The following is a 26,627-nucleotide window of genomic DNA, read 5'->3' on the forward strand; positions in this document are numbered from 1 at the left end:
CTCTAAGACATCCTGTTGGCAAAAAGCTCAGAAGAGAGCCAAACGAACAACACAGGTCGTCTATTAGCATGCACATGTCTGTGCATTTACGTGTGTTTCCCGGGGGAATGACTCTTATGCTTCACACACACTGCTTTGCCAAATTGATGGATCTATTGGAATGCCTCCAGTGAGCCTGAAAACCTGTGCAGCTCTTGAAGACAATGCCTAAAAAATAACGAGAGAGGAAGAACAAAGAGAATCTTAACCGCGGGTGCCGAGTCTGCAGGCTATAAAAATTATTGTTTTGTTTTTTGTTTTTTTCCAAGTTACAGATTTATAAATCACTCTCCTTGTACCCTGCAAGTACAGATGTTTTCATTTCTGGTGATCAACGTACTGTAAATACGTTTCAATTTACTGTCAGAAAGTGAGCAAAAAGTAATCCTTGAAACATGTCCAGAAATATAAACCAGCTGTTAGAAAGTCTGACCACTCTTTCAACTCTTACACACACACACTGTTTTGCCATTAAATTCTGATAACCAGTTTTCACTGGCTGATGGAGATGAATATGTTTTGTTAGTACTATTTCACAGCTTGCCTTGGTGCAAGATAGACAGCGAGGAAGTGAGAAAGTGAAAGAGTAAAACTGATAATTTCCTATAATTTAATTTTCAAATTTAATTTCCACACATTTTTGGGCTGCAGCATTACAGTATCTTCGGTGGCATAGCCCATGGGACGAATGAAAGTGGAATAAAATGAAAAGAAAATGTAAAAAAAGAAATCATATATGGGAAAAAGTGTTGAGTACAGAGCTGCACTGTTTCTCTTTTACACATACACACAGGCAGCCAGTGTAAATTTCACAACTTTCTGCTGTGTGACTGGTCAAGAGGGAGCGAAGCCAACAGACAAACAGAGCAGCTAATGTCACATCTCTACCAACACGACTTTCTACATGAGACTGATGGGTTTGTGAAATATTCCCTCAGCAAAGTCTGACCTCGCTAAATTCTTGCCTTTCATCCCTGCTGTCAAAGTATGAGCTTCCTGTCACAACTGTGGCTCTGTGATCTCTCTGAGTCAATATCCATGGAAAAAAAAAGACGTCCAGGACAAGAGAGACGGAACGTATATGTTTGTACAGCCATTCACTCATAAAAACAGCTGAATATATACACAACTAGAAGGAGGGAGTGAGAGAGAGAGTGAGAGAAGACACAAAGTGAAGAAAAGAGAAAAATGGTGGGAGTCTTATTCTCTGCACCCTCTGCACTTGTATCTCCCAGTATTACAGTTACCAGGCAACCAACACAACAATTCGGTACGTCCTGGCAAGCTTAAATTGAATAAAACACTTTTCATTCTAATGTCTTATTTCCCCATTTTACCATGGCATGAGCGGAGTATTCTGAATCAGTTACACGATGGCCACCTCTCATGTCTTGTCAATACTCCTGATTAGACAGAATCCACTAAAGATGCATACAAAACCTGGCTTCCGAGAGTGTGTGTGTGTTTTTGAGTGTGCAAATATTAATTGAATGTCTAATGACTGTTCCATTTGCCTTCACTATAAAAACCTGAGTCCAGTGGTAATAAAAGAAAGATCTTTTATCTGTCCTGTAGCCAACAAATAGTACAAATCTATATTACAGAAGTGTGATCCTCAAATCTAATAAGAAATACTTGGTGGTTAATGTGTCACACCACAAATATAAATTCATAGTTTTTGGATGCATCTAAACCAAGTGTGTACCAAAGCCATGCTTAAAGCTGTTAGTATAAGCATTGTGTGTAAACAGACTTTATTTTTTAATGTGAGTTCCTGTACGTTGAACCGAAAAGCTCTGAGTTGTAAAGCATTTTCTCCATCTCTGCAACTGTCAGTGGGGAGCCATCATAAATAAACCGTGTGATAGTTCATACAGACACCACCTACTGTTGACACACATGCGCACATACAGGCATACAAACATAGCAGTGATCATAGTGTTCCCTCAGGTTATAAGTCTCCTGGGAGGACATGTGTTCTCTTGCAACATCCTTCCTGTTTACAGCTTCTTTCCCTTCGTCGTCGTTCTTTTTTCAGTTTACGCTCATTCAGGAGTTTCTCTCACCTGCTTTTCAAATTCACAATACCCCAGTATTAACCGTTTCCGTACCCATTTCCTTCTCTTTCCTTTTGTATTTCTTCCCTCCCTCGGGCTACCTTTTTCACAGTGGCAGATAGATTCAGAGTTTGACGTGCACTGAAAAGCCTATGGAGATCGATGTGTGCAGCGTGGCTCTCTGAGCTGTCACATGGCATGATGAAGAGTTTAGCTTATCTTTCGTACGGCAGCAGCTGTTTTGCCGTATGTTTGATGTACTTCAGGCCCTTGGAATCCGACCAATATTCCTCCGGTGAGCAGATTGCTGTAAAACCTTAACACACGCTTTGTCACCTTATGACTCGGCTGTATATGGAGCCATCAGCCACGCATACACACAAGCATAAAAACATTCAGGGAAATATACATTTGTGACACATACCCATTGAAAGCCCTACACTACTTTGATTTCCGGAGAATCGTCAGCATGAAAATAGCTATGAATGAATACAGGCAAATGTATGTAAATCTCGTTTGATTTAGCAGCAAATGTATTTAAATCTTATTTGATTTAGCATAGCTTTTGCTAAGGGCCGCAATTCATCTCAGGGTAATAAAGGAGATGGTAAACAGTGTTAATAGATGGAATCAAGCTTACTTAACTCAGCTTATTGCCACCACACTGCCTGCTTTATTAGATCTGTCTACCACGTCCTTGTTTTCTCACATTACGAGGGGGAGGGGGGGGGGCGCACACATCTGTTTGTTTTGTCATTTAATCTAGCATATTTGATTTCCACTCCTTAACACAATTACACATACAAACCCTGTCCATGGCAGAATCATCTGTTCATGGAAGCCGAACACTCAAAAAAGCAAGATGCACTCATGTTGATCACACATGCACACACTTCGTAACATTTGTTTCCTCCACACTGGTCTACACTAGTTTTTATCGTTTTATGGGATTATTTTCATGCTGAAAAATAACCACATTTTGTCACTTACCATCACCATATGTAAGTTATACCAGGCAATCAGAGCTTTTGTTTCTTTTAAGTTTTAGTCCACCTTTGTATTAACATATGTACAAATAGTTTTTTAAAAAAAATACTGTTTACAACCTGACAGACAATCCAAAATGTTTTAATGTTTAATTAAGTGAATGTTGGTGTAGATCAAACTATGTGCTTCTATCACCACTAAATGGACTGTGTATGTGGGCTACTAAAGCCCCTTTCCACCTCTTGGTGGGTGCTGCAGGCCATCATCAGGTGCCAGATCTTTGTTTGTCATGGTTGACATAACAGGGGAGGAAGGTTGAGGCACGTGTCACTACAGTAAAGTGGAGCATAATAAATTTAAGCCTTCACCTAATCAGACCATCTCCTTCTTGGGTTTATTTGGCTAATAAACACAATGATACGCTAATATAAGTATTAGAGTATAAGATGCAAATTATATAGTCAGTGCCAACTCTCCTGGTTTTCCACTCTGACCAGGGATGACACATTCACCCACCTTCTCTCAAACCATCCCACCACCTGTTTCCTGGATCCCATCCCCTTCACTTTCCTTCAAGCAACTGCACCCACACTAATCCCAGACATTACACAAATCATTATACGAGGCCTATACCAGGCACCTTTCCTACTACATTTACTGAGGCCGGGATTACCCCACTGTAAAAAGTCAACCCCCCCCTTGTTGAGAATTACATACCACTCTTTCTTCTTCCATTTCTGGCCAAGACTCTTGGATGAGCAGTTTTCGATCAATTCCCAATTTCCTTTCTAAGAACCACCGTGATGTCAACCCGTCTGGCTTAAAGAGTGGTCCTTTCACAGAAACAGCATTTCTGACAGTTATGGAATCTCTGCAAGCTGCAAAAGCTGCGACTGAGTTTTGTGTCTTAATCCTACTCAAGCTATATGCAGCCTTTGACATGCTGAATCACGCGATCCTCCTGTCCACACTCTCTGACTTGAGCATCTCTGGTACTGATCTGGAGTGGCTTAGCTCGGACTTTCAGCTACAGAGTGGTCAACTCAACAACACCTGACTACCTGAACTCCCTTATCCACATTTACAATCTTTCCCACCCACTGCGCTCTGCCAAACAAATGCTTTGGGTCTCGCTTTACTACACAGACAAAGATCCCAAACAAAACTTTTCAGCTCAGTGGTCCCACAATAGTGGAATGAGCTAAACAGAACCACCCAAACTCTCCCTGCTCAGCAGCCTCACTCACATTATTCACAACAAATGAAAGTAGGAACTCTTTTGCAACTTTCTATGCGCTTAAAAAATCAAACAAACAAAAAAACAGATTCTTCATTTTCTTTCCTTCAGTCAGACCGAAAGCCTCATTGTCAAGGATACAACAAAAGACTGAACAATTACTTCCTGGCAAGAGACTTGCAAGACCCACATCTCTGCTAAATGCAGCACTGGCTACATCTTCGGATATGATCTTCTCCTACACTGGGCCGGCTGCTTGGGGGCTGAGAATGGCGGCATTGCGTAAGCACCCAAGGTGTCATGCCTCTACAGCAAGCAGCTGCCCCCTGAAGTGCCCTAGGCGGAGTTTTTATATGATCTGCGTCGAGAAGGTTTAGCAGTTCAGGGATACTGTAACCACCTGGGCCTCTGGATGTGGACTCATGTGAGGCTGCCCTCTGCATCTAACCTCTCTCCAGGCGTTTCCCTATCTGACCCTCTCCCCAACATGGAGCCAGTGCTGGCTGCAGCCAGAAAAGTGCTCCATGAGGCACTGGATTCTCTTCGCTTCATTAATAACTCTCTTACCAGAGAAGAGTCAGTTCCTGCAGGATTTGCCACGTTTGCTTTTGTTTACATGGTTATTTTACCTCCATATTACTATGTAGACTCCACAGTCCATCCAGGACTTTACCCAAATCTGTGCTTTATCTTTTTTATTCTTTTGCTTGTCTTTTTCAGCGGAAGCTCCTCGGGTTGTTTGCCACCATTCTTGTTTTGGCGGAAGACAGGTTTAGCACTTCGGTACTCGTTTTCAGCAAGTACTCAAATGTAAATACTCGTACTCTGTCTGGGACACATTGGTAATGGGACATCCCTAATTTTATCCCTCTTGCAGTACATTGCTTCTCATCATGTGGTGAAGTACTGTCAGTCTTGCACCTCTTGGTAATGATGGCAGCCACTCACTCAGTGGTTTCCATTGGACTCCTCCACATAAGACAGTTCCGACCTAATGGGCTTCGCCATGTTCTTTTGTACATTTCCATTTGAGGTATGTGGTAACTTTGACTTTTTTTTCTTTGCTGGAGGGCTGCTGCATGCCCACTTTGTGAGGTGTATTCCCGTGTTGTGCCAATGTACACTTGGAGCTTATTTAGGCAGGATCATACCCTTGGGTTCTGTTGGCCCAGTGAGGTGTAGAATATTTTCTGCTTTTTCTCTGACCCAATAGAGCGAACGTCCTAGGGGTTGTGCACCAATGAAACAGACTTTAATTCGGCCGTGGCCCCCTGGATTTTGGGGTCCACTGGTCCCTGAAGTGGCTAAGGCAAAGACTGGTTTGTTTCAGGGAAGATGCTGTCCAAGACAATGTATTAAATATTAAATACCTGGGTGTAACTGGAAACACCTGGCTGAGAAGGTGAGAGGCCCATGCTCTGGGTGGGCATTGACAATTTTCTGCTTTCTTCAACTTTTATAGTCATTGTTCTTTATTTTCAGTAAAGTAATGGAAGAAAATACTAGATAAAAAACTGGATTTCATAAGTAATTTCCTATGAAATTTATGAAACAACATTAACTTAAATAAAACATGAATAAAATATTTAAATAGTTACTGTTAAGTGGCCCCCACTGGATCTAAATCTTCACACATCAAGCATGAGTGCTGCAGCAGATGCTTTGGTACAACTTTTGCGCTATATGACCTTCTGGGCAAAAGGTCGGTGAGACGGAAAATTTTTAAACAACATTTGTTTAAACCCTGTGTCCAAAATGACTGAATATGACATGACACTTCTGCATCTGCAGATGCAGACAATTTCTCTGCACCAAACTACAAATCACACAACAATTTAATTTGAATAGCCATACACCACTACAATCTAGTAATAATTAATAGTAATTTATGGTTAGGTCTGTCAGAGAATTTAAAAAACCTACAATTTCTGGAATAATAATTACTAGTCGTCCATATTGACCTTAATCCTTTTTTAGGCTGTGCTTTTCAAATTGAGGATACTGCAGCTGTATCCTCATTGCATTCTAGCAGTGCATATACTACAGTCTTAACACAATACACAGTTAATATATATAAAAAAGAAAACTTAGTGACAGTGGCCTGGTGGTTTTAATGTCAGGACATTTCGGTTCACAATTCTTTGTCATTTCATAGACTTTACGGCTGTTCTATAGGAAAGGTCACATCATGCACAACTACAAAAACACACGCGTATACGCTACAACAACAAATAATACACTACATTTCCATGCAAAAAGTGCTCACTCTGCGTAACAAAACATGTAATGCATTATCATATCTTACAGGTTTAATTCACAGAGAGCACACACGCACCACCATACATCATGCCATCCCACGCATGCAGCAGAAACAAGTGACACTATGCAGTATGTACTTCACGAAATCCGGTACTGATCTTATCCCCATGGTTAGAGTAGTTTCATATATCATTTTAATTAACTGGGACACTACTAGACAAATGGTGAGCTTGGAACTATCAGTTTTATCTGGATGGAGCACAGTTCTGAGATATTAAACATCAAAGATTTGACATCCCAGATGGAAAAAAATATGTTTTATTAAATATTTAAAAAGAAAAAAACAGTAGCTTGCTTTTAAACCTGTAGGCTTTGAAAGACAGCTAAACCCACAAGTTGTACTGTATTTTGTGCACTGTGTCAACACACTGTGTGACACCTGTAACAAAGGGCATCTGCCTCATTTTCATTTGGACTTATTTATAGCCACAGTTTGCAGCCTGTCAACTGGCCGCCCACTCTACATGGTAATTGTTTATAAAGCAATTATTCTTGTGATTGGAATTAACAATTTCAGTTACTGAATTATACTGTATGTAGTTTTGTTTGCCAGAGAAGTACATTTTCTGTCATAAGCTTATGTTGTAAGCCTGACTCGTTACTGGCTGCTCAGCATTGTGTACTTTATCATCGTCAACAGTCAGGAGTAGCATATCTCCAATAGATGACACAGATGACTTTGTCTTATTTTACAGGCAGTGGCCTGATAAACAGCTAAACCTTCCCACATAGAATAAAATAAAACAAAGCGCCAACTTCAATTTGACCATTAGAACAATTTAGACATTATCAGTTTATATTTATATTTTACTCAACACATCTCATTAATCCTTGTAAGACACCCACAAGACTGTGTTAAGGCAATCTATCACCAAAATCTTCTATCCACTGGCATAACTGATGTTATATATTCAGAAAATGTTCAGACCGCCTTCAGTTTTGTTATGTTGCAACCTGATACTACAATCATTCAAATTCCTTTTTTGTCATTATTCTGCACTCAGTACCCCCATAATGGCAGAGTGAAAACTGAATTTTAGAAATGTTTGCAAATTGATGAAAAAAGGAAAATTGAAATACCACATATTCAGTATTCAGATCTTTTCAAAAACACATAAAATTTTGCTCAGGTGCCTCCCATTCTCTTGAACTGAGATGTCTCTACACCTTGACTGGATTCCACCTGTGGTAACGTAAACTTATTGGACATGATTTGGAAAGGCACACACCTCCCTATAGATGGCCTCACAGCAGACATTGCGTACTGCATCAGAACGAAAGCCACGAGGACAAAGGAACTGAATGCAGAGCTCAGAAACTATGGGGAAGGCAAAAAATATTCTGCTGCACTGCAGGTTTTCAAGAGCACAGTGGCCTTCTTAATTTTTTAAATGGAAGATGTTTGATAAATAAGGACTCTTAGAGCTGGGTGCCTGGCCAAACTGAGCAATTTGGGGAGAGAGGCCTTAGTAGGACAGATGATCAAGAACCGCTGGTTCACTCTGACTGAGCTCGAGAGATGCTGTGAGGAGATAGGACAAAGTTCCAGGATGACAACTTGACTGCAGCCATCTACTGATCTGAGCTTCATGACAGAGTGGTTAGGCAGAAGCCCACTTGGAGTTTGCCAATTAACACCTGAAGGAGCCTCAGACTGTGAGGAACAAGATTCTCTGGTTTGATGGAAACCAGGCACCACTCATCATCTGCCTACGTACCATGCCTACAGTAAAGCATGGTGGTGACAGCATCATGCTCTGTGGCGGTTTGTCAGTAGCAGGGACTGGGAGCTCAGACTGAGCCAAAGGTTCAGCTTCCAAAATGACAACAATCCTAAGCACACAGCTAAGACAGCACAGGAGTGGCTTAGGGACAAGTCTCTGGAGTGGCCCAGCCAGAGCCCTGACTTGAACCCTATTAAACATCTCTGGAGAAACCTCAAAAGGGCTGTTCACCAACAGTCGCAATCCAACCTAGAAGAGCTTCAGATATTTGCAATGACGAAAGGCAGAAAATCCAGTTGTGCGAACCTTGTTGCAGCACACTTGCAATTCCTGCCAGGGGTGCTTCAATAAAGTACTGAGCTAAGGGTTTGAATACTTATGTACGTGTGAAATTTCACACTTTTTTCTTTTCAATTTCTAAAATTGTGTTTTCACTTTGTCATTTTGGAGCACTGAGTGTGGATTAATGAGAAAAAAATACGATTGTATTGAACGATTGTAGCATCAGGCTGCAACATGACAAAATTGATAAAAAGTAGCTTTTCCTAGGACTGCACTCTTCTGGACAGAGATTTTGTTAATGGAATATGCTAGAGCCACTCAACCAGTTTGGGTGTCACAGCCCGCAATGTTCCAATTACCACGAGCACCACTTGTGCCTTCACCTTCCACATCTTTTCTGACTCTTCGTTCAGCCCTCTGTATTTTTGGAGCTTCTCGTGTTCTTTTTTTACACGATGTTGCTATCACTTGAGATTGACACATATATCACTATTATGTCTGATTGGTTGGCCATGTCCACTTTGTCCGTTTGTATGTGTAAGTCCTACAGGATCTTGGTCTTTTTCAACCCCCTTTAGAGATGTGTCCATTTTTGATCTTGGAACTTCCAGCCCATAATTTGCACAGATGTTTATGTCTGTACACTATGTTTGCCTCTTGGTTATTGCATTCCATGTATGCCCTGCATTCTAGCATGTTGCACTATGCTGTTGTGATTGGATTGTCTGAGGGGCTTTGACTTTGACTAGTCTGGAACTATATATACGCCTACATACACCCTGCCCCTATATTTTTATCATCTTTTATTCAATCAGATGTTTGCTAAAATATGCTTGAATATTAATTGTTGTTTTCTTCATTTTGTGGTCCATTTACAAACAGTCAGTTTGAATTTGCATGTTAAACTTTACGTTCATCAAACAAATAACGCCATTTGCAGCAATAATGGACAAATGTATGTTGTTCTACTGATCCATTTTTACAGATATTCAGGTGTTATTTCCTCCCAGGCCTTATGTAGCACTTCCCAAAAGTCTGCTGTGCTGGTAGGGCAGTGTTCCAGATAATAAAGTTATCTCCAGTTGTTACCCAGAGGGAATGACATGTCTCGTCAGTTTGGAGTGGCATCCATGCTGAGCGAAGATGCCTTGCACACATGCAGATCACCCGCTCTGCTATTGCTAAAGCATCCCCAGATCATCAAGTTTCCACCTCCATGCTTCACTGACTGTGTAAAGCAGGCAGCTATCATCTTTTCATGAATTTTGCATTTGACACGTTTTTCACTTGGATCCAAACACCTAAAACATATAAGTCCACCGTTTGTGCATCTTGGCCCATTGCACGGTTTCTTTCAATTTTCCAACTATAGTTAGGTTTTTTCTTCGCCCATTAAGCCTCATGCTAACAGTTTATGTGCACTCTGGTTTCTTTCTTGTTTTATTTCAGAATGCAAAATATATAAATATATGTGTGTGTGTGTGTGTGTGTGTGTGTGCGCACATACACACACACACACACACACAGTAACATGCACACAGCACATACAATATAATTTTGCCATTTAAAGCTTTAAAGAAATTCCCCCAGGGCTCCTGAAGCACATTTCAATTTCCGCAGAACACCCAAGAGATATCGAACTAATGAATCTCAACAACAAGAAACGTCAAACAGGAATTTCTATAGGATGGTGGATGCAGCTGAATGCAAACACACACATCCACACACACCAGTATAAAAAAAGGTACTGCCATTGGATGATGGACAGTCCAGGTACAGCCTATAACTCAGCAGATACTTTGTGTTACCACGGCTTCTTCAAATGAATAGTTTAGAAGGCGAACATATATTGTGATAGATGCCTTGGGGGTAACAAATGGCTTCCTACAGACAAAGCTTTGAAGTGGATGTGTATGCCTGGTCACCAACCTGTAATCTCCAGCGATTTGTCACAGGGTGAAGGGACAGGAGATTTCCAAGGAAAACTTTCAGATAATGCAAGCATCATTTTTTACCCTGTGCAGAGGTCAGCTTCCTACAGGATAAGGAATTATGAGGCAGCAATGTTTTATTCAGCATCATGTCTTTGCTTTATTCAAATATATAGATTTTTGTATATTTCTGTGGGATTTTCTATTCGGTGGCTTTATCCTTACTGTTAGTTGGAGATCATGTTGAGGAGGGAATCTTTTATCCTCACTGGAAAGGAACACATAGCTATGCACAAGCTGAATTATTCAAAGGTTAGCGAACAAATCCATGTTTGTGTTGTGTTGCATTACAAAGGTTAGAATGATACTAAATTGGCAAAGTGGCCACTGTGTCTCTGTAGGAAGATGACCATTGAGCTTTACCCTCAAGGGACCAGTTGGGATCAAACGGGGCCTGTGATTGTTAAAGCTTCAGTCATCGCAAACCTGTTACGATTTTTTTTTTCAAAACCACTGGGACTGATTGAAAAGCTGTGCAACCTAATGAAGCAAAAAGCTGTGTGCCCACTTCCACTAAATGAGGTGTGTGTGTGTTTGTATGTATATATATGGCATCAAACACACACACACACACATATATATGGCATCATATATATGTGTGTGTGTGTGTGTGTGTGTGTGTGTGTGTGTGTGTGTGTGTGTGTGTGTGTGTGTGTGTGTGTGTGTGTGTGTGTGTGCGCGCGTGTGAGGGCATTAGGCAACCTCTAGGGCATCAGTATGGCAGCCTGTCACAGTGGGCAGCAGTACACTTGACATAAAGCTATAAAAGATGAGAGAAAAAAAATGGCTTTAAGACATACATGGATTCATCCTACCTTCAAGTCCATGCAGTTTTGAGTCTTTTGTCCTGAATCCTTATGTCTTCTACAGTATGCCCATATCTGCAGCTTCCCTTTTCCATTTGTTTTATTAAAAATAATCAACAAAACACCATGTTCCGTCTAGTTTCTGTGGGGGCAATAGAAGACCGGAGGGAGATAGAAAAGGGGGAGGAGATGCAGAAGAAAATGGCTAACCCTATTTGTGTGTGGCTTGTATAATTGTTAAGGATTCATTGCAATTTAGTAGTGTGCATGATTCATAAATTGGTTTTCATGAAAGTGTCCAGGACGTCTATAGAGATGACTTAAATTCACATGAAAGACAAAAACAAAGGATACAGACACAAACAATTGGGAGAAAAGCGCAGTCTAGTTTCTGATCAAGCAGTGTTGCAACACGCACGTTGCCAGGCCTCGTTTAAGGATCCTCTGCTCTGACGTCTCTTGCCACTGCTTCTCTAGCCAAAATCACTTCTTCTTTTTCTGCTTAATGTGTAGGAGACCACCTCTCTTTAATTCCCCGAATTGCACACATTCCTATGCAGAACAATGTTAAGTGGATAGTTTGATTTGTTCAGACATACTTCTGTCATCTTTTATCTTTTATGTTTATTTGCTTGATTTACATTGCTGATGTTTTTCAGTGCTTTGTAATGTTTTCTTCCTCCACCTCATCCCACCTAATGCTGTCCATCTGTTTGGTCCTTTGTATTTTGTATGATCATGTGGGTGTGCTGTGCTTGCCACCTGCCAGCATGGCCTGGCAAGAGTGTGTCAGCACGTCCTTGTTTAAAAAATAAAAAACAAAACTTATAAGTTGCCTGCATTTTTTTTCGGCCACCCAACCAATCAGTTAGCATTATTACAAGATGTGATAAATGAAACTATTTTATGAAACAAATATCGCATGTATTTTAGTGTTTGTTACCCTGGCACTACAGTAAGTCAGCACTTACATTAATGTGGCCAATACTAGCCTGTCTGAGGATGAACAGAACTGGTTTGTATTTAGGCTAAAGGTGAAAGAATTCATCCAGCTACTCACTTTCTCCATCCCAGTGTTTCCCCTGTCACACTGGTTAACAGTAGCTCCCTTCTTATAGTAACAGTTGTTGTGGTTGCTGGAATATTTTTAAGCTTTAAGTATAGTCCTACTGCTTCGGTAATATTCATTTCAGGGACTAGATTAAACCAGCTAGAGCCTTCATCTAGTGGACCGGGCTTAGTCACACACAATCTATTTCTTTTACATACACTTGAAGAAACCATTAAAACGTTATATTTAATGCAAGGAGACCTGTACTTTAACTGCAGGTGTACTTTATTTAGCAGATGCAAAAGCTAACGCCAAAGTCTTCAAAATAATAACATCTGTCACATACTGTATGTGTATATTCCTTCCCTATCTTAACTAACATTTTACTCACAATCTCCCTGGTGAGTATAAGACTGGTTGAAGTGTAAAAATGAAACGTAAGAAATCTGTGGTTAAAAGTCTCTGGTTGAAGCATGATATTTTTATCTGGTTGCCTTCTTTTTTATTGGAAACTCAAAGGCCCTGAGTGCCCATGGCAGTCACGCCAGGTCAGAGGGATTCTGAAACATCTTCTACCAGTTTCAGTGCACTTCTGGTTATGCTGGAACTCTTAATGCAATCTTAGGGTTTTTATGCTTTTTTGCCTAGGTAATGCTTGACACTTGCATTATATAATCTTTGTCACTTACTCTGCAGACTCAGCATTACACATGGCATGATCAGCTTGTGGCATTTCTTACAGGCTGGTTTTGGTTTAGTTCCTCTGTTTTCAGGTATACTTTTAGTGTGGGGCCTAAAAAGCTTTCTTGGGTTACCAGCAATGTCCATTTCTGTGGCGTTTTAACATTAAGAACAATAAAAACCAATATATTTTTCTTAAAAAAACAAATAGACATAAAAATTGATTTCTACATATTGCCATACCTTGTTTCATCTGTTACTTTTCATGCTTCAGCTTATGTTTACACAACAAAGGGAAAACTGTGTTCAATTACCAAAGACAAATTTGACCCCATCTGGGTCATTTTGAACAAACTGATCTGGAACTAATTCCTTCCAAGTGTTACAATTGAAGTAAATAAATAAATAAAATGGCGTCTTGTTTGCTTTTTTCACCACTAAATTAAACCTGACCTCAACATGCTGCAATTATAGCTATTCACAGGCACAGGCGCAATAGGAACCTTGTGAGGACAAGAGGGAAGGGAAGAGAGTTGTGCTAAACTGTGATGTAGAATGCAGAGGAGAATACACACAACCAAGATTATTCTAATAAAAAAAATGTAAAACACAACATTTATGTCACTGATACATCGTCGAGGGTTTCTGCCTATCCAAGCTTCCATGTATCAGCTCTCTTTCACTTTCTCTTGCCCCGTCTTTCTCACCCATTACAAAGGTGTAAATTGGACACAGATAATTGAACATAACTATCCTGGGAGGTAGCTGGCGCCATCTGTTAAATGTCCGCCCCCAACATCACAGTGCACCACACAATGCGCCCAAACATCCCATTGCACTATGCTGCACATTTGTGTGGGCACGCACATATATATTTTTTTCTTTCTTTTCCCTTCAATTCACTGATTCCAAAATACACTAAGAACTGGTATTACATCCAGGTTCTCAAATGTTTACTGGCTAGTTTTAAGGCTGTGTAGGAAGAACTCAATTTGAAAGGTCCAGTAACCGTAGATGTACATGATTTCTAATACAACCTGTATTTATAACACAAAAACATATTGTGAGGTGGAAGCCTCCCAGCCATGTAAACACTTGCTATGGTACAACAAAATAGGTGATTTTTTTTTTTAAGCAAATATTGTAATGTGTGAAACTGCTGCTGCTATCGGCCTAGTTAAATTATTGATAAGTTGTACCATAGATGGTTTTAATTTAAATAAATTCAAATAATGTAAAAATGTAAAATGTTGCCTCCATCTCAGATTAGCACCAAATGGTTTATTTAGAAAAAAACAACATTATGTTTGGTTAAAAAGCTGTGTTATCAGAGCAACTTTCTTTGAAGTTGTACCTTTTTCTGAAACTTCCTACATTTGATATCACCCATTAATTGTGCTCCACGTCTTGTTAAACGGTTGGTATTGTTCGCAGAAGGTTTACATACTGTAAATTCTGGGCATCCTTTGCATTCCATAAGATTCCCAACAAAAACCCAATTATTGGCTCGGGCAGAATTACGATGGGTTATTCACACAAATAATGAGAGAGATTGTCTGTGAATTTCTGAAAAGCTCTAATGGTCACACACACACACACACACACACGCATGCACATGGCTGATTAGCAGTTGGCATTTTGTCTTGGCTATGTGCTAAATGAGAGCAGCAACATTACCATCTCAAAGATGCTCCCCTCGCCCAGTTAATGGTCAGGACACAATGGCTCCTCAAACACTTGATGGATCATTGAAGGATTATGCCATTTGGCTTCATGCCTTTATGCTCACTTTGTGTGTATGAAAGTGTGTGTGTGTGTGTGTGTGTGTGTGTGAGAAACAGGGATCCAGAGACATCCTGTACACTGTAGGTGTGGACTCCTACGGACCTCTCAATGGGAGCAATAATGTCAAAGAAGTGCAATGTCATATCCATCAGAGCTGACTTTCTGTCAGGGCCAGACAAAGGTGTTGACACCACACAGTGAGTGAGGAGGCCATTCAAATGTCAGTTACCTGACACATAGCCATGCTCTCATAGATGGGTGGTAACCAGTGATTGTCAGCTGGTAACTCAGGAAAAAGGCCACTGCATATATAAAGCTCAAGAGGCACAATCCACTGAGACTTAATGAATGAATATGTTTTCATCCTGTGAGGCAAGTATTCAGCTGGTACAATCACACCTGTCAACTCTGGCAAATCAGCACTTAAGAGAAATGAGACTGCTATCGCTAAAGCGCCCTGGTCATCAAGAGACACATTCAGATTGCTCAGTCAGGTTTGAGGATGCCAGACTTGACCGCTGTTTGTAATATTTACTTGTTACTTCAGCTTGATTGCTGAAAGAGCTCAGCTAGGAAGCGTCACTGCTTATATGTGTGAATATGTGTATTTATACACAGTATTAATCAGAAAATGGCCATTTTGCTGATCAGTATTGAAAATGTAATACACTTACTCTTTGATAGAAGCTTCTTTTACAATAATTGCCATTGTGTGAGAGGCAGATAAGAGACAGAAAGAGACAGAGAGGGAGAATAGAAAAGGAAAAAGGGATGTTTGATTGTTGTATAGAAGAGAAATCAAATGCTAAATCAGGTTTTTAGTAAATAGAACCATAATCTTTCAAGTTTCGCAACATCACAGGACTACGCTAACTGTCATCGCTAAAGCACTTATCTCCACAGGATAGCATAGAGGCAGGAGGGAATCTATAAAGATGCACAAAATTGTAAAGCATGTGGAATAGGGATCTCTCTTAGTAGTAGCCCACATGATGATCCCAAAGCCTCTGTTCTTGGCCCTGTGTTTCTTTATCACATGAAACTGATTTGACATCACTCACTAACAAACTTTTTACTGACACCATTACCTATAGCATGAAGTAACATGACTGAGCTTTCTTCCTGATTTTGTATCTTACTTTGTTGTTCTGCTTTATAGTTTCTGTTACAGGATGTTGTTCTTGTAGATTGATCCTGCATTAACATGCCCATAATATAATGTGGATGTAATGTTGTTTAGGATATATATATGAACAATGGATCAAGGACATGAAATTAACAATTCCAATTTACATAAATATTAAAATGTATTTCAAGATTGACACATTTTCAGGTGGATTTAAAGATTAAGTTTCTTAATGTAAAATGTGAACTGTGTACTGCTCAAACTTTCCTGGAAAACATTATATTTATATATATATATAAGACCTATGCTATCATAGACAGGGATTATGTAACTTTCCTGTCAACACTACTCAAGTTAATTACCATATTCTTAGGCTGTAAAAGTGTATCAGCCATGTTTTTGATACACACCATTTGCACAAACTATACTCTTTTATTTTAATATATCTAGCTGTCTAGACTGGCTACATGTTGGCTCACATGTCAGTGGCACTATAAATGTGTATAAGTGTATATGACATGACCTGAAGCGTGCATTTATAATTTTATGTGCTCAAAATGGTCCACAGAAAGCCTCAAAAGCCAAGTACCAGAAATACATCTACTGTAGTGAACACAGCTAAAAGAAAATCCACTTTTTCTCACAAACACAGCAAATAGTACCACTGAACACAGCCGGAGGTATTTCTGTGTGTTGTGTGTTCTTTCAACTTTTTAAAAGTGAATTCTCAAAACAAATGAAAATTTTAATACCAAATTCACTGGTAACACGAGTGTTGTTTTATTGGTGGTTTGAATGGTAGTTTCCTCTTGTCCTACGTTTTCCGTAGGCTTCTCCAGTCTCCTCTTTGTTCTCATTGCTTCAAAAGAAAGAAAGAAAAAAACTAACAAAGATGACTCGCGTGCATGGTATGAACACGAATGCAAGTGTTATGCAACACTCTTCACGCTGCACTCACTTCCTGTGTAGGCACAGTGTTAATATAGTTCTTTATTTTCTCTGCCCTTAGCAAGATGCATCTAATATCTAACTTATTTTTCACAGTAAGTACAGTATGTGTAAGAAAACATTTCTTTCCACACATACGTTTAGAAACCCTTTCCATTAGTACTGCTATTAATAATGAAACTCAGTTCAGGCCAATGTAGATGTGACACAGATAAACATTTGTATGTACACACAAAGTCTTTATTTAAAATATTGACTCACAAATTGTGGCACAAGCTTTCACTAGGACTCAAGGATGAACTGATCAGATTTTGGTGGTTGAAGGACAAAGAAACTGAACTCACATCCCTCCCATTCTTTTCAACACTATATCTCAAGAATGGCTGAATGGAATTACATTAAATTTCCATTTTCATACATCTGGCACAAACATCCACTCATGGATGAACTGATTGGAATACAAGTCTAAACAGACGTGCATGAAAATTGCCAAGGCGATACAAAATTCTAGTTTTCTTTTTTTGGTTCTTCTGCACACAAGCACATTCAACTGCTGTGACTCTCCCTAACACAAGCACCATATTACAGACTGGCAATGTGCCAGGGCCGACTAGTGTTTTTGTTCAAAAACAAGATGACGAAGAAGTCAGGTCGACAAAACACACATAATTTTACACTAGCAGCTGTTAAATGTGCTTTTAGAGCAGAATAATATCCACCCTTTAATATTAGCCATGTTTGCTGCAGTTGAGTGAAATGCTGCAGAACTCAGCCGTGCATAAAACATTTTCTGACCTGAGAGAGGTGTACTTGGGCTGTTTCCATGTGAACTTAAACTGATTAGACAAAGAAAATAGAGGGAAATAGCCCGGAAATCATGTATTTAATGTAGTTAAATGTCTGCGTTTTGTTGACATTTTCCTGCATTTCCCTAAAATGTCTTGTACGTAGCCAAATTACTTTATAATATCAAGGAAACAAAGGGCAAATTACAGTAAATGACGTAAATGGTTAATGTGTGACTAAATGAGTTGTATTTAGAATATGATGGACATGTTTCCATGGTGAAAAACGTGAAGAGCTGGAGGCAAATTGAGAATATTAGGTAGATAAAGGCCCTACTTCCTCAAATCACAATTCAAGCAGAGATGCATTGTGGGACTTCATATGTTTCAAAGAAAAGACTGTGTCTATTTTGAAATGATAACAAGGTAACTGCTACAATGTTACATACAATACAGAATGATGAATTTATTTTAGAAGATGACTCACTGATAACCAATTAAGCCAATAGAAGTATCATTGCAGTATAGTAAAAGTGTTTAAAAATGTTATTTAATTATCACTACATTTACATTAATTTTGTCAAAACATTAAACAATAACCGAAATAATGCAAATACATGTGTGGAAAATAGGAAATAGATTTTTATTTTTATTTATTATTTTTACCTATTGGCACTACCCCGCTCAGCTGGTTTTTGAACTTACCCTGCACTACCTACTGCTAATTACCTCGACCAGGTGTGTTCAGTCAATCGGAAACTGGAAGATACCAATTCACTTTGTCTTCACCATCTCTCCCCTAATCTGAGGTGGTACCTTCTAGCTTCTGATTGACTAAACACACCTGGTGCATGTAATCAGCAGTAGGTACTTGTGGGGGAAAAAAATTGAGATGGTACGATTGGGACGGGACCAGGACTAAGAACCACTGCCCTAGACAGTGTGTCTGATTTTATTTTTCGTGGCCCATGAGCTGAACGTGTTATTCTGTTTGTCTAAACATTGAATAGGTTCTGTCTGCTACAGTTCTCCAACCATCTCCATCCCTACTGTACTGAATACAAGGTATTATATAGATTATATGTTAAACAGTGGAAGTGAAAGTTCTCAGCTGGCTTCTGCTCTGGTTTTTATCTGTTAAACCTAACACTGTCCAGGTAAAAATGTAATATACATTATGTAATATGAGATGTATCTACATGCCAGTAACAATATGTTCATTCAGCTACTGTATATCATGCCCGCAGTTGTCAATTTGATATAACTTTGAATTGATAAGGTAATATTTCCCCTCTAAAAGTATCAGCTCGAAACAGGTAAACTTGAAATAAGTCAATCAGTCACAGAGTTTTTATTTAGTTTGTTTGCCTCCTTTGCTCATAGTCGACACCCTATGAGAAGTAGACTGAGGCTGACTCAGTTCTTCACAGATTGATAACCAATTACATTAGCTATGATTCCTTAACCCAAGCATCTAACCCTGATTGGAGATCTAATCAAACACTAAACAGTAACAGTTTTGGTTATATTCAAACAGCAATGTGTATACTGCATATCTTTGTCTAAAAAACAAGTAACATGTCAAATACTGACAAAAATGCCACTTACATTGTATAAAAAAAGCAAATCCATTTCAAAAGGGAAGTGATAAAAAAGAAGAAGAGCTAATTAGGCTCAAGTCATTAAACGTATTTAATTTCTGCAGACTTTGGGGCATTGACATATTTCAAAAGCCATCAGATCTCTTTTGGTTCTCCACCAGTGAACAGACAAATAAGCTACCTGTAGAGAAACACTGACTGTCTGCACTAACATTTATAGTGCTGTTGTCTTGAAAGAAGGACAACTGGAGGCCATGATCAAATATCTTTCCCCTTTTAATGGGATGTAGTAACATCCTACATCAGCACACTTCCACTTAGACTCGCCTGTTAGTCTCACTTGGCTGCTCCTTCCTCCCCGAGGAAAAACCCAGTAAAACACAAGACATTTAGTTAGGGGAATACACACATGCATGTGCATCCATGCATGCTATATGCGCACACGCGCACACAAATGCAGACAGACATATACACATGGGGAGACAGAGACTCGTGATCCCTGAACCTATTTCTGTCTGGGCGAGAGCAGTTCCGTTGAAAACCAAAGTCAGTTGTTGTGTAATGTCAAATGTGGTGAAATGCTATAAAATCCACGAGTATGCAGTGCTGCTACACTTAAAAGGGACACACTGATAAAAATATTAGATAAGCACTAAGCAGATGGTCAGAATTAGAATTAGAATAAAGACAACCCTTTCAGAAGACGAGGGTGTAGATATTATCCTGCAAATTCATGAAATATGTTCAATGCATCTCAGTTGTGAAAATACAAGAGAAAAAAGGCTTCCAGTATTTAGTTTGTGTTTTCTGATTGGTGCAGTTTGTGTAGGCAGCATTGGTTTGTTTTTTGCCTGAGATAAGAGACTTAATGCTTTTGAGTGTGTCTGACATGAGTACAAATCTGCCTCAAAAACAAACATGTAAAAGAATAAGCACACTAACAACTGTAAACAGTTCGGTCTTTTTTGTATCTATTGCACAAAATGTTCACTGCCAGATTGTCTTGAGCATGCATTGTAAATGCTGAAGAAAATCCTGCCTCTGAGTTGTATTGATTCCAAGGCTGTGGTCCACTGTGTGTATACGAAAACAGCAGTGTGTGTTTGTGTGGTAATGTGAGTGTGTGTGTGTGTGTACGACCTCTGCATCGATCCCCCCACTTTGTTCCAATTATCAGTAAGGGTATGTGGACTAATACTGCTATTCACACAAGCATTAGAGCAACAGAGGCAACTGCATCTGAGGATAGAGGCTTTGGAAAACAGGAGGACGAGAGAGGAAGGGGAGTCATAGGATGCAGAGCAGATGGAGAGGAAGAAAAAGAAAATAGTTTGATGCAATAAATAAATCGATCTCTTGTTTTTTTGTTTTTTTTTTATATCTACTTTTCTTTAAATTGGACAGATTTGTCTGCAGTTTCAAAACTCCGGATTTCACCTTCCCCTCATTTTAGGTTGTGACAATAGGGCCACGTTGTGTGTTTGTTTATAAGTGTCAGTGTACAGTGACCTATAAAATATGTTCTGATCCATAAATTCATCTAGATCGTATTTTATAATGCAAGAATTTTTATTATAACTAATTCCAGCAATTTGTTTGTCACAAAAAGCAGAGATAAAATTTTTGTTTTTGAGTTTACAGTGCAAGTGAGAGAATCACATCAAATAGGCCTGAAATCAATTACAAAACGCCTCAACTGAGATTTATTTTAAAGCAGTTTTACATTCTTGCCACAAGACATTTGTTTTTAATGTTTATGTGTGTGTAATCATGCTGACTGCCCCTTTCTCTAACTTGCCCACCCACAGTGTGGATTAAAAGATTTAGTGTTGTTACAGATTGATTTTCTTATGGCCCTTCAATACACAGTCATATCTGTGTGTGTATGCATGTGTGTTTGCACCTCATGTATTACTCACAATGTGGAGACTTAAACCTCATGCTATGAGGCCAGCGCCTCCTTTATGGAAACCACAAAACCACCAAATTCAGTGATTCCTTTATGGTTTGGGTCAAAGCTTAAGTGTTAGGATTAGGGTAAGACAAGTAGTGGTTACTGTAAAGGTTTAGGAAAGTCTCCGAGGAATTAATGTAAAAATGTAAAAAGAGAGAGTGTGTTAAGTGTAGTGAAATGTAACCCATAAGTCCTGTGTTGGAGGTCATCATTCTTAGTACAGAGAGCAATTATTGATCAGTTATTTATAATCAACTATTGATTGATCCTTTTTCTTGTTACCTTTATTGATCAGAACAGTAAGCAGGGCTAAGGTGGCCCAGAGTCACACTTTTGTCAGCCAATATCAAATATTGTGCAACCTATAAAAGAATGGTTATGGGAGAATACAGAGAATAGAGAGAGAAGGAGAAAATGAGATGCATTAGTGTCCGTGTGTGTGTGTGTGTGTTTGCTAGTGTGGATGAAAATCTCTCTTGTGGTTTGGGTTGCATTGTTTGATTCCACTGATTCCACAGTAAGAGTCGCCGGGGGCTTGTTGCCAAGGTTCAGCCAATTGAATTAGGGATTTGCCATTCCCTCCTCAGTCCAACCCTCCTGACCATTTCCTGTTTTCCAGGAATCCCTGAGGACCCTTCCTCTCCATTCAGCTGTGGACTGTAATTGTATTTAGGATGTCTGTGCAGAGCCCGATGGAATACACCACAAGGAGAGAGAGAGAGAGAGGGAGGGAGAGAGAGGGAGGGAGAGAGAGGGAGTGAGAGAGAGGGAGAGAGGGAGAAAAAATGGTCAAAGGATGACTAAACATGATGGAGGAAATAAAAAAAAACGAAGAAAATGAAAGATACAAGGAAGTCCTTAAAGATGGATGTCCACAGAGGGTAGGGGTGGGGGATGGGAGGCAGATCAAGACAGACTATCCAGCCATCCAAATGGAACACAAGGTCATTGTTCTCATTATGTTTCTAAGCCTAAATAACCTATGCTGGTGGAGACAGTTTGGTGTAAGTACTGCAGTTCTCATTCTATAAAGCAGGAATCTAATAGGCTATTATATCCAAAGACATTACGGTGGAAGCAAAATGATTTTCCTTCACCCTCTACCCAATTTAGAAGCAGCCACAGTCTTATATCTCATAGTAACTCTTATATTTCAAGTCTATAGCACTGAACTGGTCTTCAGTATAACATTAGGACACATGCATTTTACATGTATTACGTTACCATAAAATCAGCATTTCAATATCAATATTATCATGGTGTTAATAAATGCAACTGGGACTTAACTCGCAGCATGGGTGCAATTATCAATAGGAATCTAAATGATAATGTTCAATATTAACATAACAGCAGGTGTAACACATCCTGGGCCCTCTGACAAAAAGTGCCTCACATTCCCAAGGACCTTTTCCTTGGGACCCCCTGAAGCTTCTCTCCCATAACCACCCAACGGCAGCAACTCTGCATCCAAAAGCTGGAGAAAATATCACGTGTACCGACACGTTCGAATGTGAAGTATTTCATTAAAGCATAATGTCATTTTGTCAAATACATTCAATTATAATAGTATATATAATATAGCTAAATCACACAGGCATAAAATCAGGGATGTTTTGCTTAAATTAAAGTGAAAACAAACACAACAGCAAGTGTGGACACTAGAAAATACTCAGGTCATGTTAAGAGTGACAATGAATTTCACTACAGATAGTTCAGGACAATTTGGTGCTTGTCGAGTGTCTTTCCTAAAAGTAACACAGATAAGAGGGCAACTGCCACAACGCTGCATCAATAATTGTGTTCACTAAGATGTTGTATATCAGATAATTCTGCACGCTTCGCAACTTAATTCTGCTGTCTGCTCTTGTTTGAGTGACATATTTGCCAGACAATGAGGCTGAGTACATTTTGATTGGAGCACATTGTTCAGCACTGACTCAGACTGTCACCTCCCTGCTACAGCTGCAGAGAAGATCCAACTTGACAGACTAAGAGACATAGGTTCAAATTTGCAGCAATGATTTATTCAAACCTTAGTGTGCTAGTAGCTCTTAACACAATGAGGTATTGTATCACTATCACACATTTTATCACACACTTTTGTTCACACTTCAAATTCAATAATTGCAGCTGTGTTTCTGTCCGTGGTTCAATTTCTGTGAATGTGCATGTGTGTGTTTGTGTGTGCGTGTCCATCTCCTGCTATGGTTTCACCCCCTGGCTTACATCCAATGGGACCGTAAAGCTCTCTTTGGTGGTGCCCAACAGTTTTGTCTGACATGTGTTGGTCAGGGTCTGTCCTTCTGTTGCACCACTAGGATCAAAGGAGGAAGCTACTCCACCCATCTGTGTCACATTTAATTTATTGCAGACTCAACAGGCCCCGCTTATCTTGATGCTGAGGGCACGACACACAGCACAGAGAATGACGGAAATGTAATGTAGCAGGAAATAATAGAATGTGCTGATTCAGGTGAAGCGATGATTAACAAAGAGAAAATTGCAGCATCAACAGAGAGTTGCAACAACTACAGGTATGTGTCATTAGAGCCTTTCCACTCCTGCCTCTTTTGCTCTAAGTCCATCTCTCTAAAGATGAGAGCACTCCTTGGTCTTGCTTTGATGACCTGGTGCTGGGCAGGTGGTGTGGAGTGACAGGAGGTAGCTCTGCATGTGTGTGTATGTGTGTGTTTGTTTGCGTTTGTGTGTTGGTGCGATAGGAAAATCCATCCCCACAGTAATGAGAGAGCTGCCAACTGCTCTTCCATCTGGCATTGAGAAAACTTTCCCTTTCTCTCTTTCCTCCTTCCTTTCTCACCCCCTACACTTCTCATCATCTGTTCATTTGCGTCTACTTCGGTATCACCCATTTTGACATTTTCAGATGATGTAAACACTCGACTACCCACATGCACTTCATCCTAGCCCAACACATTAGACCTGAGAAATTCAAGCTACACCTCCCACTGAATTTGATATTTGTACACCGGCTACTTACAAACGGAGCCAATTGGCAAAAACATCTGGTTACGAAATATGTGCTTTAATGTACTCTATGCTGTCTCTGTACAGCTCTGTCTCTGGACAAAATTTCAAGATAATACAAGAATATTTGCTTAGGTTTTGTTTTTGAAACCTGTCTTACAGACGTAAGCAAGTAAGTAAAAACTCCCATGCTAAGCAAACTCACTTGCTGATATGATAGCAGTGGTAGAACTATTCAGATACAGATGAATGCAAATTCTATTGTGAGTAAATAAAGGTTGACACAAAAAAATTCAATGTCATTTTGGAAAGAATGCCAATAAAGTTGTGTACTAACAATTAAATGGTTCTTCTTTCCAGTAATTAAACCAAAACTGCCTTTAGGCAGCGTGAAGGCTATGTCTTTCAGAACATGGCGTCCCTGCAGCCAACCGAAGGCTGCACTAAGCAAAAAAAAAAGGAACGCATCATTACTCATGCTGATGCCGTGGGATTACAGTGCATTTGTTGAACTCTTCCACAAACAAAACCAAAAGGCTACAAAATAAATGCACAGACTTTGTGCTAAACCAGGCGTGTTGGTTAGAATTTAGGACTCTGCCAGTTTAAATAATACTAAATCATAGGGACTATAGGGGTATAGGAGTCCCTGGACACACACAATTAACACAGTGCTATGAATGAAGCCCTTACAACTATGTACAATACACTATATAGCTGCAAGAAAAAGTAATAGCATTGTTTGCAATTTCTTGGTTTTCTGCATAAATTGGTCATAAAATGTGATCTGGTATTTATCTAACTCATAAATATCATCAAATACAATAGCTGCTAAAGCTGCTAAAGCTGGTTTGCTCATACTTCATGCTCATACTTCATGTAAGTGACCTACAAAGCAAATTTAAAAATAATAATAACAATATTCTTTATAAAGCAAAGGGTATATTACAAGAAAACTGACAGTTAAAGGCTTAATCAGATTCTGCAACTGCACAGCTGTTAGGTAAGAGAGAAGTTATATGACTAGTCGAAAACATAATTTTTAACCAAATGTTTGTGTTCTACACATACTGTATAGAAAAGGCAGGGACCCTGCTTGGTCACATTTCTGTCCCTGTGCACATAACCCACTACTTAGTACTGGGCATAAACCACGGACCACAGTATATTTTCAGGAAACGGCTCAAAGGACAGAAATGATTCACCTACAGAAAAGAACACCTACCACTCACCCAGACACTATTTATTCCACACATACCGGGTGTCTTGCTGCATCTCTCACTCCCTCACTCTCACACACACACACACACACACCCAAACACAGACACATGCAGATCGGCAGACACACATGCTTGCATACAACACACATTAATTGACTTTCCAGCTTCTTCCCAGGCACTTTGAGTGACAGGGGCTGCCAGGGGAGATGGGTAATGATGAGGCAGCTGGCAAATGGGCTGACGGGTAATGAGGGACCCGGTGCTAGCAGCTGATGGTTAGATGCTGAATTAAACAGTGTCTACTGTGTGCTAACCATGCTATATACATCCAATATGCTATTCTATAAATGTGACAATGTCAATATTGAAACCTGGAACATCAAGAAATCTGGCACGTGTCACACTGCTGTAATTTTTCAATAGTTCTCAGCATCCTTCTATTCAACAGAAATGCTTTTTTTATTGTGCTCTTTTCTTTGTGCACGGTCTGCAAGGCATATGCCAATCATTCTAATTCAAAACATGATCTGTACATTAAGATCTTATACAGAAGACTGTGCTACCTACTTTAAAAGCTGTGGCAGTGCTGCTGCTGTTGCGATGCAGCAACACAGGGTTTTTTATATTCCTTTTATCCTCCCTATTCTAACAAAGTCACTCCAACCAACAAAAATGCCAAGTTATTTTATTAAACCACTGTCCATGATTGGTGTACAGTATAAATTCTGTATATTTCGACGATATAAAGTCCACTCATGCAGTGTTGAAAATTTGTAATAGTGTTTGACGTTTCCTTGAATAGACAGGTTTTCTGTAGGTGATAAATGTGGCCTACATGATTGTGTTTGTTTTAAATATTCAATATTTTCCTTTTTTCCATTTTCTTTTTTTTTGTTGCTATTTGTGGATTTGCACAACAAAATGTTTTTAAGTAAGTATTTTTAAGTATTATTATTATTATTATAATTTTACATGACTAACACTTAATTGTAATGAATTTGGGCTACAGCCAGTATCTTAGTGGAGCTACAAAAAAAAATTAACATTGA

The 26,627-nt window shown here is 39.4% G+C and overlaps 1 protein-coding gene across 4 annotated transcripts in view; it reads right to left on the reverse strand.

The window, feature by feature from the left end:
• The window catches only part of cadm2a (cell adhesion molecule 2a), a 196,998-nt gene that overhangs the window by 66,326 nt on the left and 104,045 nt on the right, over positions 1 to 26,627 (reverse strand). The gene's annotated exons all lie outside the window — the stretch shown is intronic.

Source organism: Channa argus, chromosome 24, assembly GCF_033026475.1.
Source record: "Channa argus isolate prfri chromosome 24, Channa argus male v1.0, whole genome shotgun sequence".
Classification (NCBI taxonomy): domain Eukaryota; kingdom Metazoa; phylum Chordata; class Actinopteri; order Anabantiformes; family Channidae; genus Channa; species Channa argus.